This window comes from Dromaius novaehollandiae, chromosome 12 (assembly GCF_036370855.1).
Source record: "Dromaius novaehollandiae isolate bDroNov1 chromosome 12, bDroNov1.hap1, whole genome shotgun sequence".
In the NCBI taxonomy this organism is placed as follows: Eukaryota; Metazoa; Chordata; class Aves; order Casuariiformes; family Dromaiidae; genus Dromaius; species Dromaius novaehollandiae.
In genome coordinates this window covers 6,930,608-6,944,760 of record NC_088109.1, presented here as the reverse complement: position 1 = coordinate 6,944,760, position 14,153 = coordinate 6,930,608, and the positions used below count along the sequence as shown (strand labels likewise).

At 36.8% G+C, this 14,153-nt stretch overlaps 1 protein-coding gene across 2 annotated transcripts in view; it reads left to right on the top strand.

Moving 5' to 3' along the window:
* TAMM41 (TAM41 mitochondrial translocator assembly and maintenance homolog) overlaps nucleotides 1–12,780 on the top strand; it is a 54,749-nt gene extending 41,969 nt beyond the window's left edge. The window contains exons 11-13 of one of the 2 annotated variants that reach the window (XR_010391212.1): nucleotides 683–774; nucleotides 1,334–1,410; nucleotides 10,841–12,780. The gene's annotated coding sequence lies outside the window, so the exon portion shown is untranslated. The remainder of the gene's footprint in view (nucleotides 1–682; nucleotides 775–1,333; nucleotides 1,411–10,840) is intronic. The other variant, XR_003259529.2, reaches the window with a different exon arrangement.
* The last annotated feature ends 1,373 nt before the right edge of the window (nucleotides 12,781–14,153 follow it).

Sequence of the window (14,153 nt, the reverse complement as noted above, 5' to 3'; positions counted from 1 at the left end):
GTCACGCTGGAAAGCAAGTTTAAAAAAATGGTTCTTATAACAGAATAGCATACTAGTTTGGGGGGGGGGAAAAGCCCAAACTGTTAGCAGTCTTGGATTTTTCTCTTTCTTTCTCTGTTTGTTTACTTAGCAGTTCTGCTTATACTGTTGACTTTTTACTTAAAAACAAACAGACAAAAGTTGTTGGCCTGTTAACAAAGTGCCTTGATAATGTGTTGCTCTCTACCTTACTTCCACTTTCCTATCTTTTTATGTTGGAACTTCTTTTTATTTTTGAAGCTACTTATGTGAAACTTTGACAGGTTTATGCAAGCTGTAATTTTTTTTTTTTTTTTTTTGGTGGGAACGACTGTTGCTTAGTATATTCCTAAAATGTACATTGTTACGTGAAGGGGTTAATTTTTCTTATATTGGAGTTATGTGATATAGGGAAAAAAACAGGGAAAAGCAGTTACTAAGGCGTAATTATGTAAGTTGCAGTTTTCTCTCAGTGTTACGTAGACGCGCTCCCAGTGTTCATCTATACATTCATGAGCAAGAATGTGTCTTAAAAGTTTATAAGGTTTGGATGGTTTCACTTAGGGCATAGGAGAGTACGGAGTATAAGTTTATTGAATATTATGGAACTAAAGCAATCTTATGCTGATGTAGGTAATCAGGACATCTGTTTTTTCCACTTCAGATGAGTTGCATCCTTGAATATTGTCTGAAATAGCTATTGATTGGGATGGAAGGAAGGCACATGGGAGAAAGAAAGCTTACAAGGTGTAGCAGGTAACCTGTTGCAAAGTACAGGAGCAATGGTCATCAGCTTCCGTCAAGTGCTTGAGAATTGGTCTTCTGGTTTATTTTGAATGAAGGCTGGGTAGGAAGGCTAATACTGATGTTTCTTTCTTTTCAGTAACGACTTGTTTTTAACAAATTCTCTGTTGATGTAACATGAAAAAGAGCAGCAGAAGTCTGGATTTTTTATTATTTCTCTTATCATTCTGTTGTTGTTTATTATTTATTTCTTCTATAAAACCTGATGTGTGTATGCTGGAACAAGTAGCATACTATGTAGTATGTTGTGGTAATGATTCAGTGAGTTTACTCTTTGAAAAGAGCAGAGAGAGAGATCAACAGAGAAAACAAGATTTGGGGGAATCGGAAATCATTTTCTCTACTACTGAAATATTTCAGTGCAAAAGAAGATAGCCTGTGTAAAGAAAGATGAGTTTGTAGTGGTTGTAGGTAAGATGATAGCATATTTAAGATTTGTAATTTAATGACCAAATAACTGTGTACTATTGTAACTTTGTACAGTTCAAGACTTTGGCTCTGAATTTTCTAGGATCCAGTGAGGAATGGAGACTCCATTGGATGTTTTGTCGAGAGCAGCATCTCTAGTACATGCTGATGACGAGAAACGTAAGTCTGAAACTTACTTCTCTGCTTTGTTGGATCCAGATGCTTTGTTTGCACGGTATATCAGGCTAGACACTGGCTTTATTGATCTTTGCAGCTTACTGAATCTAAGACGTACAGAAATGTATTCAGAAGTCCTTAAAAGAGCTTCTTCCTGAGGTGCAAAAACTACATGTTGCATTTAAATTGTTTGGTATACAAGGGAGAATCATTCCTGCTATTTTTAAAATGTACTTAGCAATCCAAATAAAAGTGTCTCTCTCTTCCTAATTGTGTTTGCATTGTTAATAGACAAAAAAATTGTAATGGAGCTCCTGTCAAACTGAGGAGGATTTGAGAATTTGCACTCCCTAATAATATCAGTTAGACTTGTTCCCTCCTAAGAACACAGAAATGGGCCTGTATAGAAGGATTGCAAAGATTCCTTTTCAGTGTATAAAAACTAAGTGGTAGATTATATTATTAGTAGCGAGCACTTCATTTTCCGTTCACTGTTACTAAAAGATGCATACGGAGTGTTAACATTGTAAAGGATATCAGTTGCAACTGTAGAGTATCATGTTGCCAATCATTTGGGTAATATTTCTGCTTTTAAGATTCCCGACAAATGTCTAAGAGAAGATAACTGATTTTCAAAGATTTTTCAGTTCTGCCAAACTGCTGTGCTGCTTTGTAGTACATGTTGTTACCCACATGCTTAGTAATAACTTTTTTTCATTTTTTTTTCTGAGTAGTGTATGTGCTCAGGGAATGTATGCATCTCGGCTATCAGCCTTAACAGATGCTAACTAGAAAAAATGGTATTCTGGACTTTAAACTGCTTTCATGTATAGTTTCTGTGCATAAAATTGCCTTTTAAGATGGATGAAACTTTTCTTTTTTTAGTCTTCAATTGTTCTTTTAGTAGGTATATATTTTTTTGAAAGGTCCAGGCTTTGTAGTTTGAATGAAAGAATTGATTTACTGCTGCTGCTAATCAACTTTTTAAAATAATTGAAATAGTAAGCAAACACTATATTTGGAGATCAAGTCGCAGAATTTTAGTGCATGTTCAAATGGTAAAGATAACTAGCTCACTCTCTCAGAAGTTTGAAAAATGAAGGTTTCATATTCTGATCAGCTCTTCTATATAAATGGCTTTTGGCTTTAAGAAGAATGTTGGTTTTGCTGTTTTTTCACGTTCATCTTGCTTCTGGATAAGAGCTAACTTTTTACTGATCCCACTATAGTGGGATGATTTAGTTGATTGCTACAGTTATTGACTATTACTGGCAAAATGAACAGCGCTGAAAGTCCCAAAGAAATTATTTTAACCATGATTTTGCTTGGAGGATTTATCTTCTAAACTAACTTGCACATTTGTAGAAGGGGCAAATTCTTAGACTATTTCCTGTTTATATATGGGTGTATATGTGTGTATATGTATGTGTGTATTTTAGTATTCTCAATTTTCTTCAGTTTTAAATGCATCTCTTGTGGTTGACGACTGCCCAAGACTCTGGTTTGACTTTGGTTTTGAGATCCATGGCATAGGAACATTGGGCTGGATTTAGAGACTCCAGCGGAAGTCTGATTCAGTGCAACTTGCATGTGAGGAAGTCGATGTGTATCTGGTTCTCATTTACATTCCTTTAGTCTTACCACTTAGATGTAATTAAATTTATGCCACTCTGCAGCTTCTAACTTATGCTGTGTCTGAATTTGTCCTGTTGTTGTGCATCTTGTGCACCAAGGAGAGCTAAAATATAGTACAAAAAACTGCTAAAAGGAAGTTTTAAGTAGTCCTGACTAGTGACTGAACTTGTACTTTCTTGTGTCACTCCGTAGCTTTTGTGGAAACAGCATCAGTCAGACTTCCTTCAGTGTGGTTGAATGGGTACTAGTAGGTTGAAGTTGGTCTTAATCCTGAATTTAGCAATTATCCTCAAGTTTTGCAGTGAAGTCCTGGCATGCTGCTCTTGGAGTTTTCACAGTGGTGCTTCTCTGTAGTTCTGTATCCCCTATTGCACCTCTCTGCTGAGTAGAGTTCTACAGAGTGTTTCTAATACCGGGTATGACCTGGAGTGCAACCATTTCTTTCCTTCTTTTTCCTTTTTTTTTTTTTTCCTTCAGTAAGATTATTCTTAGGTATTTGGTATCTGAACAAGCCACTGAACTTATTTCAGTGATGTTTCTTTTATTTAGGTAATATATCCAGATAATTTTATTGTTGATTCATTGGAAAAAACATTCCAGCAGGTTCTGTCTGTCATCGATAATGATATTATGTGAAGTTTCCCACTTCCTAAGTTTCGAATAGAGATTTCAGTTTCATTAAGTTTCTGAATTATTTCTGCCTTAGCTGGAGTCTTTATTTTTCTGCTGGAACAGCAATTTGTTAATAGATAAATCCTGATGCCCTTTGTGCCTTTTATGCTTGGAATTTTATCTTGATTTTGAATGGGGAGCAAAAGAAATGCAGCCATATGCTGTACCGAGAGGATAATATTGTCAAGTAACTAATGGTTAGATTCCAGTGAGGCAATAAATTTCTTCTAAAAATAATTGAGTTTACCTCATATATTCTCATCTAAACTATAAGCCACGTAAGAGTGGAATACAGCTGATTTGCCACTTTTTTAAGATCATCTTAAACATTATCCATTTTAACTATAATCACTCAATTATTTCTCTTCAAAGTTCTTTACAATTACATTTTGTATAAGAGAGGTAAGGGTAGTCTTAACACTTTCTCTGTTATCTAATTCATTTTGAGGAAAGAAGTATATGTATATTATTTATGTAGTATTTTTGAAGTTAGACTATGTATGTTCCTACACAACATGTAAAACTAGTTGAAATTGGTGGTCTCATATTTACACATATCAATAATTTTTTGCTACTTCTTTCTTAAAAGTATTAGTAGTATTTGTGCACAAGTCCTTGATCCTCTGACAGACTTATTAAATTACAAACTTTTGCCCCCTGCTATGCTTTAATCCCATCCTAATCTCAAGTTCAGATTCATTCTGTGAGTTAGCAGCCTTCAAGTACCCTTACTGTATCGAAGCCGTGTAATACAGGTTCCTGATAAGAATGGGGTTTCTTTCCTGAAGCTTATAGGGATTTCATTCTATTCTTGTTTGTTTAAGTACATTTTAAGGAGGAATGTTGCCATTATTTCTAAACCTGATTCTTTTCGACATCAGGGATCTTCTTTTATTTCTGTGGGGCACTCATTGTAGAGCCAAGTAATGTGGAACAGTGTTAATGTATATGCAAATTGCACTCTGTTTAAAACATGTCTTTTAAACTTACCAATATTTAAACAGATTATGATGTATGACTATTTAGATTTCCCAGAATTGTTACTGGTTTGTTGATTTCTTAAAACAAACTTGAACCTGATCATTTTTTTCTTTTTTCTGTTGCACCTATGTCGACAAGGTGATACGTTCACCTTCGGTGATGTTTGCTCTATGCGTTATTTTCAGTGACACCTCTTTTTATTTCATGAACTATGCTGGCAGTTACTTCAACAACTGCCAGTTTAAATCGTTCTGCACTTGTTGTCGAGGAATATTTATGAAACTCATTTGGTTAACTACTGTGTCAAGGAAATGATTAATTATGAAAAACAAGTGATTAAAGTAATTTTGTATTTGTAACTATTACCACTTTGATATAAACATTAATTATTTAGGTCTTGGTGTAATGGATTATACCTTAAAAAAAAACCAAAACCAAAACAAACGACCCAACAAGGATAAATAGACACTCCTTTAGAGGTGGTAACAGTTAAAACAGAGGACAAAAACATTTACTAGTGGAGTTCACGGTTTCCTTCTTGTCCAAACTGGGGCTTTCATTTCAATAGAGACAAAACACACCGTCATGTAGTCAGCAGCCGGTCATCTTGCAGGCTGGTCCCTGATGGGCTCCTTGCCTGCTGGGAGCGGAGAGGATGTAGGAGGTCTGTGCTGGTTATGAGAGCCATTCAGTGCCAGGGTGGGTAATGTGCAACTGTATCATCTCTAAGTTGCCTCTGTAAAGTTTTACTGTTCTTTTCTGCGTTTCAGAATTGTGCTTTATATGGAGTGAGACACGTGGTATACATGCTGTCTTTTTAATGGTGGCGTAGCTGGATGTGGGTTGTTGTAAACTCGCTTTTTGCAAATTAGTTACTGTACAATGAGATGCTTCATCCTAGTCATTATTCTTATGTTCCTCCTCTTTCCCTACACTGTTCTTTCTGGGGCTGTTCTCAGTTCTCATATGTTCAAGAATTAAGTTAGTTATTTTTAAAAGATCACATTCTAAGCTGGTAATTTATCAGTAAAGACAAAGAATTACTGAAGGTACAGTTTTTCCTCCCATAATTGTGATGTGCAGAAAGTGTTCAAATATTAGGGAATATTTTCATTCTGTACTTACTTCACATAAAAATGATTTTTTGTGGAAGTGGTCTCTCAGTTATTTATAATATTTTAAAGCATGACCTTGCTTTTGCTACTGAGGAAAATAGTGAAGGTAAGTGAGGCCTTATGTTTGTAGAACGTGTTGAAAGCACTGTGTACTCCTCCTGTGCTGATTTTTTAGTAACATTTAACTTGCATTCCTCTCCAATAAGCAAGTGCAGTTGTTTCAGAATATGGGAGTATTTAAGAATATGGGAATGAATGAGAAAAGCCACGTTGTTTCTTACTTTCTCGAGATAACATAGTGAAAAGCCTGTCTGTCAAACAGAAGATAATATACTTCCACAAAGAAATGAAAGGTTTGGAAATAGCTAATAAATGGCACAGCAGATAAAGTCTAGGTAATAGCTTTGCATTCTAATAGGTTGTACAAAATGCATGCATGTAGAGCTTGATTTATATTTTGAGAAACTATGATAGAGGACTACATAAAAAATGGTTATCTTGGATCAAACCATGCTCCTTGTGCATATACTGGAGCTGCATGTGGCATCCTTGTGTACATGAAAGCTGGGAATTGCTCTTCCACACTTCTCGCCTGTGGAGACCGTTGTTCTTTGCCAACGGTTCCTTTTATGTGGCTTAGTTTAATCCACTTCTAATAATTAAGCTAGACCAAACAGTGGTATTTCTAGTACAGAAGAATTATTGTGCTTTAAAATCCTTGTCCTAATCCTTTTTGCAATAAATGCCTCATATAGACAAGCCCTACAAATGATTTCTTGCTGTTCTTCATTCATGTCAATTAGGAGAGTGAATTTTGTGCTGGCTACCATCCCTTATTTAGATAATTAATAAATATGCAGCAATTGGTTGTTTTGGATAGCTTATCCTAAGAAAAGGTATTACTCCCAGATTATAGGTTGAGTTGAGAACCATTTATTGATTTACTGTTTTTTAACACTGTTGAAAATGTCTGTAAGCTTATTATCTTTAAATACAAAACAAGGTATGTATGTAGTAGAATTAGACTTGAATGTGGCTACTTGTGCTGAAGATATTAGTGATAGGGTATTTCTAACATTACCAACCTTTCTCACCTACACTGGTGTTTGTTTTGTAAATTCCTGGCAAATTATGGGCAGTGAGCCGCAGGGCAGGTTTCTGTAGCAGTGTTTTGCAGAAGTTGAAATAGTTTCTTCCACGCTACTGTGTGAACATTTTTAAATCACACTGAAAACATTTAAGATCCTGGAAGTTTTGTGGCTGACTCAAGGTAGGAATTGCATGGGATCTGCTATATGAATGAAATTAGTACAAAGATAGCCATAAAGATCAGTTTTGTTTGGGACTTTTGTCTTTTTTGTTGCTTAAGAGTTTCACCTGCTTTAGAAAAACAGCAATAGCATTTTTACAGGGCAGTAGAACTGCAGCGTTATGTCACAGTCTGTGTTTATTTTCTATTTCAAAGTTCATCCCATTCCTGGTAGAACTGGTGGGAGTAATACATGTTTGCAGTAAGGATGATAAATATTATACAGCATTGTATTACTTAATACAAGATTAAAAAAAAAATTCTGGTAGTACATGATCTTGTAATGCAACTTGTCTTTTAAGTTTTAATTTGCAAATACATGTCCAAAGTAGCAAATCTTGTAATAAAGAAATAAAGGGAAAAAGTCACAGCAGTATATTGTAGTTAAGAAGTATTTCAATGTTATTTCTCATTTATAGTGCTTTTGAGGTTTTTTGCAGTGGGGGGTTGGGAAACAAATTGGTTCAGTAAGGGTAATCTAGAGGATGTTTAAAGTTCCTTAAACAAGCAGCTCTCTTATGTGTTTCTGTACTGAATCTGAAATTCTCATGTAGACATTTCTGATAGTAAACTATTTTCTTCTCGTGCTAAAATTCTCCGTTTTGTGTCCTGAGTGATGGGTGAAAGGCTCTTCTCCATTTTGCGTCCTGAGTGATGGGAGTAAGGCTCTTCGAACAGTTTAACATATCACCACTTTTATGTTTTGGATTTGTGGCTTTGCTGTTTTTTCTGCAGTTTGTACTGTAGCAGTGTTCAGAATATCGATGTTATCTGTAACACAGTGCTGTACAAATACATGGAGAAAGGTAGTGTCTGTTCTGAAGACGGCTGCTTTTGATGAAACAGAGTCAGAGGCAGAGATGGAAATTCACATTTCCTGGTACCTAGTCCTAGCGCCTCAATCACTGGTCTGCTGATGCTGTCACTTCTTTTGAACCCTGAGCTCTATTAATGAGCAAAGCAATCTGGCAAAGAAGTGCCGGAAGAGCATGACGCCATGAACCGTGCTACAGCGGAAATGGAATTTAGTGGGTAGATGGCACTTCTCCTTCTTTTATTCTTGTTGCTTGCAGAATATTCAGCAAATAAATTGGTTATTCTCTTTTACATTAGCTCATAGCTGGACCACTGAATAAAATTGTTCTTGGGGAAGCCGTCCTTAAGAAATTCCTTGCTCGAGAATATCATGCTAGTTTCTGTTCCTTTATGTGAGCAAGCTATCAGTCATCCTAGATGATGCTAAGGCTCTATCACCTTTAGGTGCGCATTAAATCAGTGTCTTGTTTTTTCCCAGTTTAGGATGGCTGTGTCACCCCTTTCTTGAGAATGAGGGAGATAAAAATCTCCCTCATAATAAAAATGCTGCATTTGAGGTTTCTACCAAAAAACCTTGCTTCATGTGGCTTTCAGGACCAGCAAATGAAGCGGTCTTTTCTGATCTTATATCCTAGTACTTGCTTTGTAAGACAATACTTGCTGAAGTCCTATTTGACTAGGTTGAGGGCAAAGCAGCTGTGTTTACAAGCATCTTTTTTGCATTCTGTAAATAAATTTCACAGTATTTTGCATTGTTCTTTAGTGCTTTTTTAATCAGGATTTGTGAATGCTTGTTAGGTTTCTCCTATTAACCAACCCAGCAGAGTCTTTCATTTTGAACGGGATTTCTGCTCCAAAGAGTTTCTCTTCCTGGGGAGCGAGGAGGGCAAGCGGAATGCTTTGTGATGGGTGCTCTTGTGGAAATAAGTGAACTCTCCTGACCTTCTGCCCTTTGTTCTTCAAAAACCTTTAGCTGTTCGTAGGTTTGTATTTCTTGTAATACAATAATTGTACAAATAATATACAGAATGCATTATGTTATTTTCACAGAGTAGCTTTCTGTAAATGGTATCAGGGCCATTTCATCATTTTTAGGATTTTCTTGAAAATAGGAGTGTTAAATGGGATAATTGATTCTTTTTAAAATGTATTCCTTCTTCCAGAAAGTTTCACCCTTCTTTGCTCAAAATTTATTGTAACAAGGAAATAAAGAACAAGTAGAGTTATGTTTTCAACTTGTTAAATAGGCTGGAAAATGGGGCAATTGTCTGCTTGGCGCCTACATGTATTTTAATAGCAGTAGAACACCATTAGCATAGTCAGTGGAGTGATGGTAATGCCTTCAGGAACAAAAGTGTCTAAACGTTTTTCAAATTAATTTAAAAAAACATTTGCAGGAGGTTCAACTGCCTCCAGTTTGTAAACATGCTGTAGCATCCTTCAGCATACCAGATGTTTCTACCCAAGCTGCGCTAGCTCAGAAAACAGGCTGCTGAGAGTTCTCGACCAGTGTCAGCCAGACAATATGGCTTTTCTTTTTGAATCCCTTTTAGCTAATTGGTGATAAAATATTTGCCATGGTTGGTGGTATTACCTTCAAGTAAATTATGTTTACTGAAACACTATCTCTTTAAATGTTGTTTGGCACAGGGAGGGGAAGGAATCTTCTTACTAGAGTGGAATTTGTCATCAGATACCAACCACTGCTGAAGATTGCAGCTGACTGAATACCATATTGTTAAGCGCGATAGCACATACGCAAACATATGGAACTTGTCAGTGCACATGCTTCTAAATGGTTGTAGTTTCTGAAACACTATACTTGGAACTTTGTGCTCAGTGTTGTCTATTTTGCAATAATAATTTTTTTAATACCTCTCATTTTGAAACAAATACATGGAAATTATTCAGTCTTTACTTGGGTTTGCCTGTTTCTGGCAGGAGATGGAAATTACACAAACTGACTTTTTTACAGCTAGGCAAAATATACTAGGATGAAATAATGTGGCTGTTCTTAAGGTAGTGAATATTACTTGGCTTATTTCACTAAAAACAAGAAAGTGTCCTTCCTTCATTAGAAACACTTCAGGCTGACTTGTGAAATGCAGGGTGCTTTCCCAGGATGTTTCTTCTACTACTTTAAGACCATAAAGAACCAGGAGAAGCTCAGAAATCTCAGCATTACACATGAAAAGCTAGTGTTCTCATTTTGGGCAGAATTAGCAAGAGGAAAGGGAAAAGGAGATAAAATATGTCCAAAATACATCAGATTTGGTGTATTTTCTATTGCATATAATTTTCCTTCTTTAAATGTTTTAATAATTACTTATTGCAACATTTTATCTCTGTGTCTGGAAATGTTAGGAACTGAGTGCTTTACGACTTCCTTGTCGCCTCTTGCTAGTAGGCATGCCATCCCTCCCGGTGCTCAGGTTCTGTCCGCCAGATGCCATGCATTCTGCAGTGACTGTAATTCATTTTCCAGATGGCAAAGCAAGGCTTTTTGGGAAGGAGAATGTCTTTGGTGGAACATAGCAATTCTATGTTTTGTTTATGCAGGCAGGCAAATCTGGACGTACCTCTTCCTGCAAGCAAATGGAAAGATTGTATTTACGAAAGGATGTCTGAGAAAACTTTGTGTTCAGTTATGGTTTAAAGACCATATACTGAAATAAAAAGGTGATTTTTTTTCTTGCATGCATAGTGTTTATACATGGACAGTATGCTTGAACACTACTAAACTACACTGTTAAAATTGAGCTGGTGCTATACAATCTTGACTCCTTTTTTTGTTCTACAATCTTCAGTGAAATGATTACAGTATATTTACATTTCTGTTGGAAAAAGAAATATGTAAGTTTTCTGATAATGACCATCTGTTTAGTATTTTCTTTCTTCTTGTTAGGAACCCAGACTTTATTTATGGTATGCCATTCAAATTCTGACCTGAAGGAGGAAGGACCTGAACATAGGTTTTCCAGTACAAGATAAGTGTCCTAATTAATGGCTAATGTCCTAATTAAATAAAAGAAGGATACTGTCAACTCCTTCTCTCTGTTTTACTAACTCACCCCTTTTGTTCTGTTGTAAAAATTCAATGCTTTATTTCATGCTAAAGAGAACAAATTTCTCCCCCAATAAACACCAAATTGTTTTGCTTTTGTCCAAGCTTTTAAATTTTCCCCTCCTTTGCTATTGAATCAAAAATCAGCTACTTGTTTAAGCGTAATCTTGGCTACAAATCTGCTATGGAACAATGAACAATGTCACTACAGAAACTTCTGACATTCATAAGCCAAAAAGGAGAATTGCTTCTGATTTTGCAAATTGTGAATGTGATTTATTACACTTCTCTGCTGTTTTTTGTTGTTTTTTTTTCCACTTCCGTTTGGATTTTAAACTTAGTGACGCATTTATGGAAAGGCCTTAAAAAACCCTAAACTGTATTACACAGTTAATTTTTGTCTGTCTGCTACAACAATATTGTATTAGGTGATAATGCTTCGATAACACTGGAGTTAAATTTGGTTTAATGTTAGAATTTAATTTGGTTTAGATATGTTTATTATTTTGTCAGTGATAGAAATTGTGAAGAGTAGTTGGACAGAAGTAGTCTTTTCTGTGTTCTTGTGCTCTTGTTTTAATTGGTTACATTTTATCAGGCACACTAAGTTTTATTTTCCTGAAACTGTGGCAATAGCAAGTAACTCTTTTTGTTTTCTGGGTCATGCCTATGTTGCCTGTTTGGTTCATATGAGAACAGCTGTGTATAACAGATGTAACTTTACTACTGTAAATCTCTGGCCTTTAATTGCTTTCTTCAGAGACAGAATATTTGGCTCGTAATAGCAGAAGAACTACAGTTTGTCTATGGCTCTGTCTCTTCTTCCAGTATTTGTATACTGGTACATTCCACCAGGACCCCCAGCCCTTCTCTGCAGAGCTGCTTCCCAGCAGGTCAGCCCCCAGCCTGTACTGGTGCCTGGGGTTATTCCTCCCTAGGGGCAGGACTCTGCCCTTCCCCTTGTTGAACTCCATGAGGTTCCTCTCTGCCCATCTCTCCAGCCTGTCCAGGTCCCTCAGAATGGCAGGCAGCCCTCTGGGGTATCAGCCAGTCCTCCCAGTTCTGTGCCATCAGCAAACTTGCTGAGGGTTCACTCTGTCCCATCATCCAGGTCACTGATGAGTAAGTTGAACACGATTGGAGCCAGTATTGACCCCTGGGGGACACCGCTAGCTCCAGGCCTCCAACTAGACTTTGCACCACTGATCTCTGAGCTCTGCCTCAGAAGACCAAAGAAAAGAATGAGCTTTAAGCAAATGTCAATTACAAACTCTCAGCAGGAAATTGTTAGCTTCCAAAATTAGAAACATTTGTATCATAATGTATTTTCGGGGAGACTGTGATTTGCTTCTCTGTTGGAATAGATCTGCCTTACCAGACCAGCACTGTGATTCATCTTGTGACTTGCAGAAGTCTACTCAGTATTTCAAAGAAAGTTTTTTTTTCTGAACCATGGACAGTTACTTGTTGGCACGTACCTGAAGCATCAGTTTAGCCTGTCTAAAATAACTGTGATGGAATGTAATGTGGATGTTAAATCTTCATTGGGATTTCTGCAAGTTTTTTGTGTCTTTGTTTCATAAATTGATCCTGGATTATGTGAAAGAACATGTAGTAGACTTGCATGTGTGAATTATTACTGTGCTTGTTATGGTACTCAATAATGTGGGTTCCCCTTGGCTCCATGACGAAACCTTGCAACACTGGCTTATGTATGCATATTTTGTGACTCCTCTATGTGAAAATTTCAGTAAATAATAAAACAATTCCCATTAATATAACACACATGCATGATATTGGATCCTTGTCAGCAGCTGAAAGATTCAAGGATTCACCTGCATTCAGGAGAAAGGAAGATTCCCTGAAAGCTATGTTTCTTCATTGAATTCTCCTGAAAATTTAATATTGCCATTTTTATAGCTAAAGAAACCAAAATTACTCAGAGATGAAATCCATGCAGTAAATTATCTGTTCTCCATAGTAAAAGTTCCAAGCAAGCTGGTGCATCCATGTGACAAGTACAGTGCTATGCTGAAATAATAATTCAGTTCCTACTTAGCTGCCTTTTTCTCTTTTGTGTTTCCAGTATAGATTTCTCTAGCTAGACTTTTTGGCTACTATTCTTTTTTACAGTGATCTGGTCATATTTGCATGCATAGAGAATCACAGAAGGGTTGAGGTTGGAAGGGACCTCTAGCGATCATATAGTCCAACCCTCCGCACAAGCAAGATCACCTAGAGTAGGTTGTGCAGGACCTGTCCAGATGGCTTTTGAGTATCTTCAAGGATGGAGAGTCCACAGCCTCTCTGGGCAACTTGCTCCAGTGCTCAGTCACTCTCACAGTAAAAAAGGTTTTCTTTTTGTTCAGACAGATCTTCCTGTGTTTCAGTTTGTGCCCGCTGCCTATTTATTTGATCTCCTGATAATTTGGCGGGATTATTATAAAATTAATTCTCTCTTTACTCCTCAGAAATATGGCATAGCTGTATCCCCACTGATCTTCATTCAAGCACATTAATGCTGATTTCTTTCTGTTTTCAATCATACCCAAATATTAATACTAGTGAGAGAAAGACTGTGATGATAGAAGAATGTAAGTCTTCACTAACACTTTTTGCTGTTCACTCCTAACAATGTGCTGGTCCATTCAAACCTGTGCAGTTATGCTCTGCTTACCTATTTCAATTATTAATAATAGTAGATTTGTATTTTGTTTCGTTTCCAGTAGCACTCAGATCATTTCAAGAACTTTTCAAACGGGAGTTGTGTGTGCCCACTGCCATGCAGTATTGTATTAGAGAGAAACTGTTCACCTAAGGATCCTGCATGGTATGAATGTTACGAGCCAGAAGAAATTTTTTATGATGTGGCAGAGATGGACTTTCTGGTAGAAGAGAGTAGTGGTCACTTAGATGATCTCTAGAGGGGTGGAACATTTGTGAGGCCTGCCTGGAGAAATTCATGTGTACAGCTCATGATTGGAGGTCAGGGTTAATTCTTCTGGCAGAACTGTGAAATGAGATGTCCTGTGGGTTATACTGGACTTTGGTTCTGAGAAGCTGGAATTTGATGTGCCACCAAGATAGAAGCCAGGGGATAGTAGACTGCAGTGATGAATCTGTCAGCTGCCTTGGCAGTTTTTTTCCCCTGTGA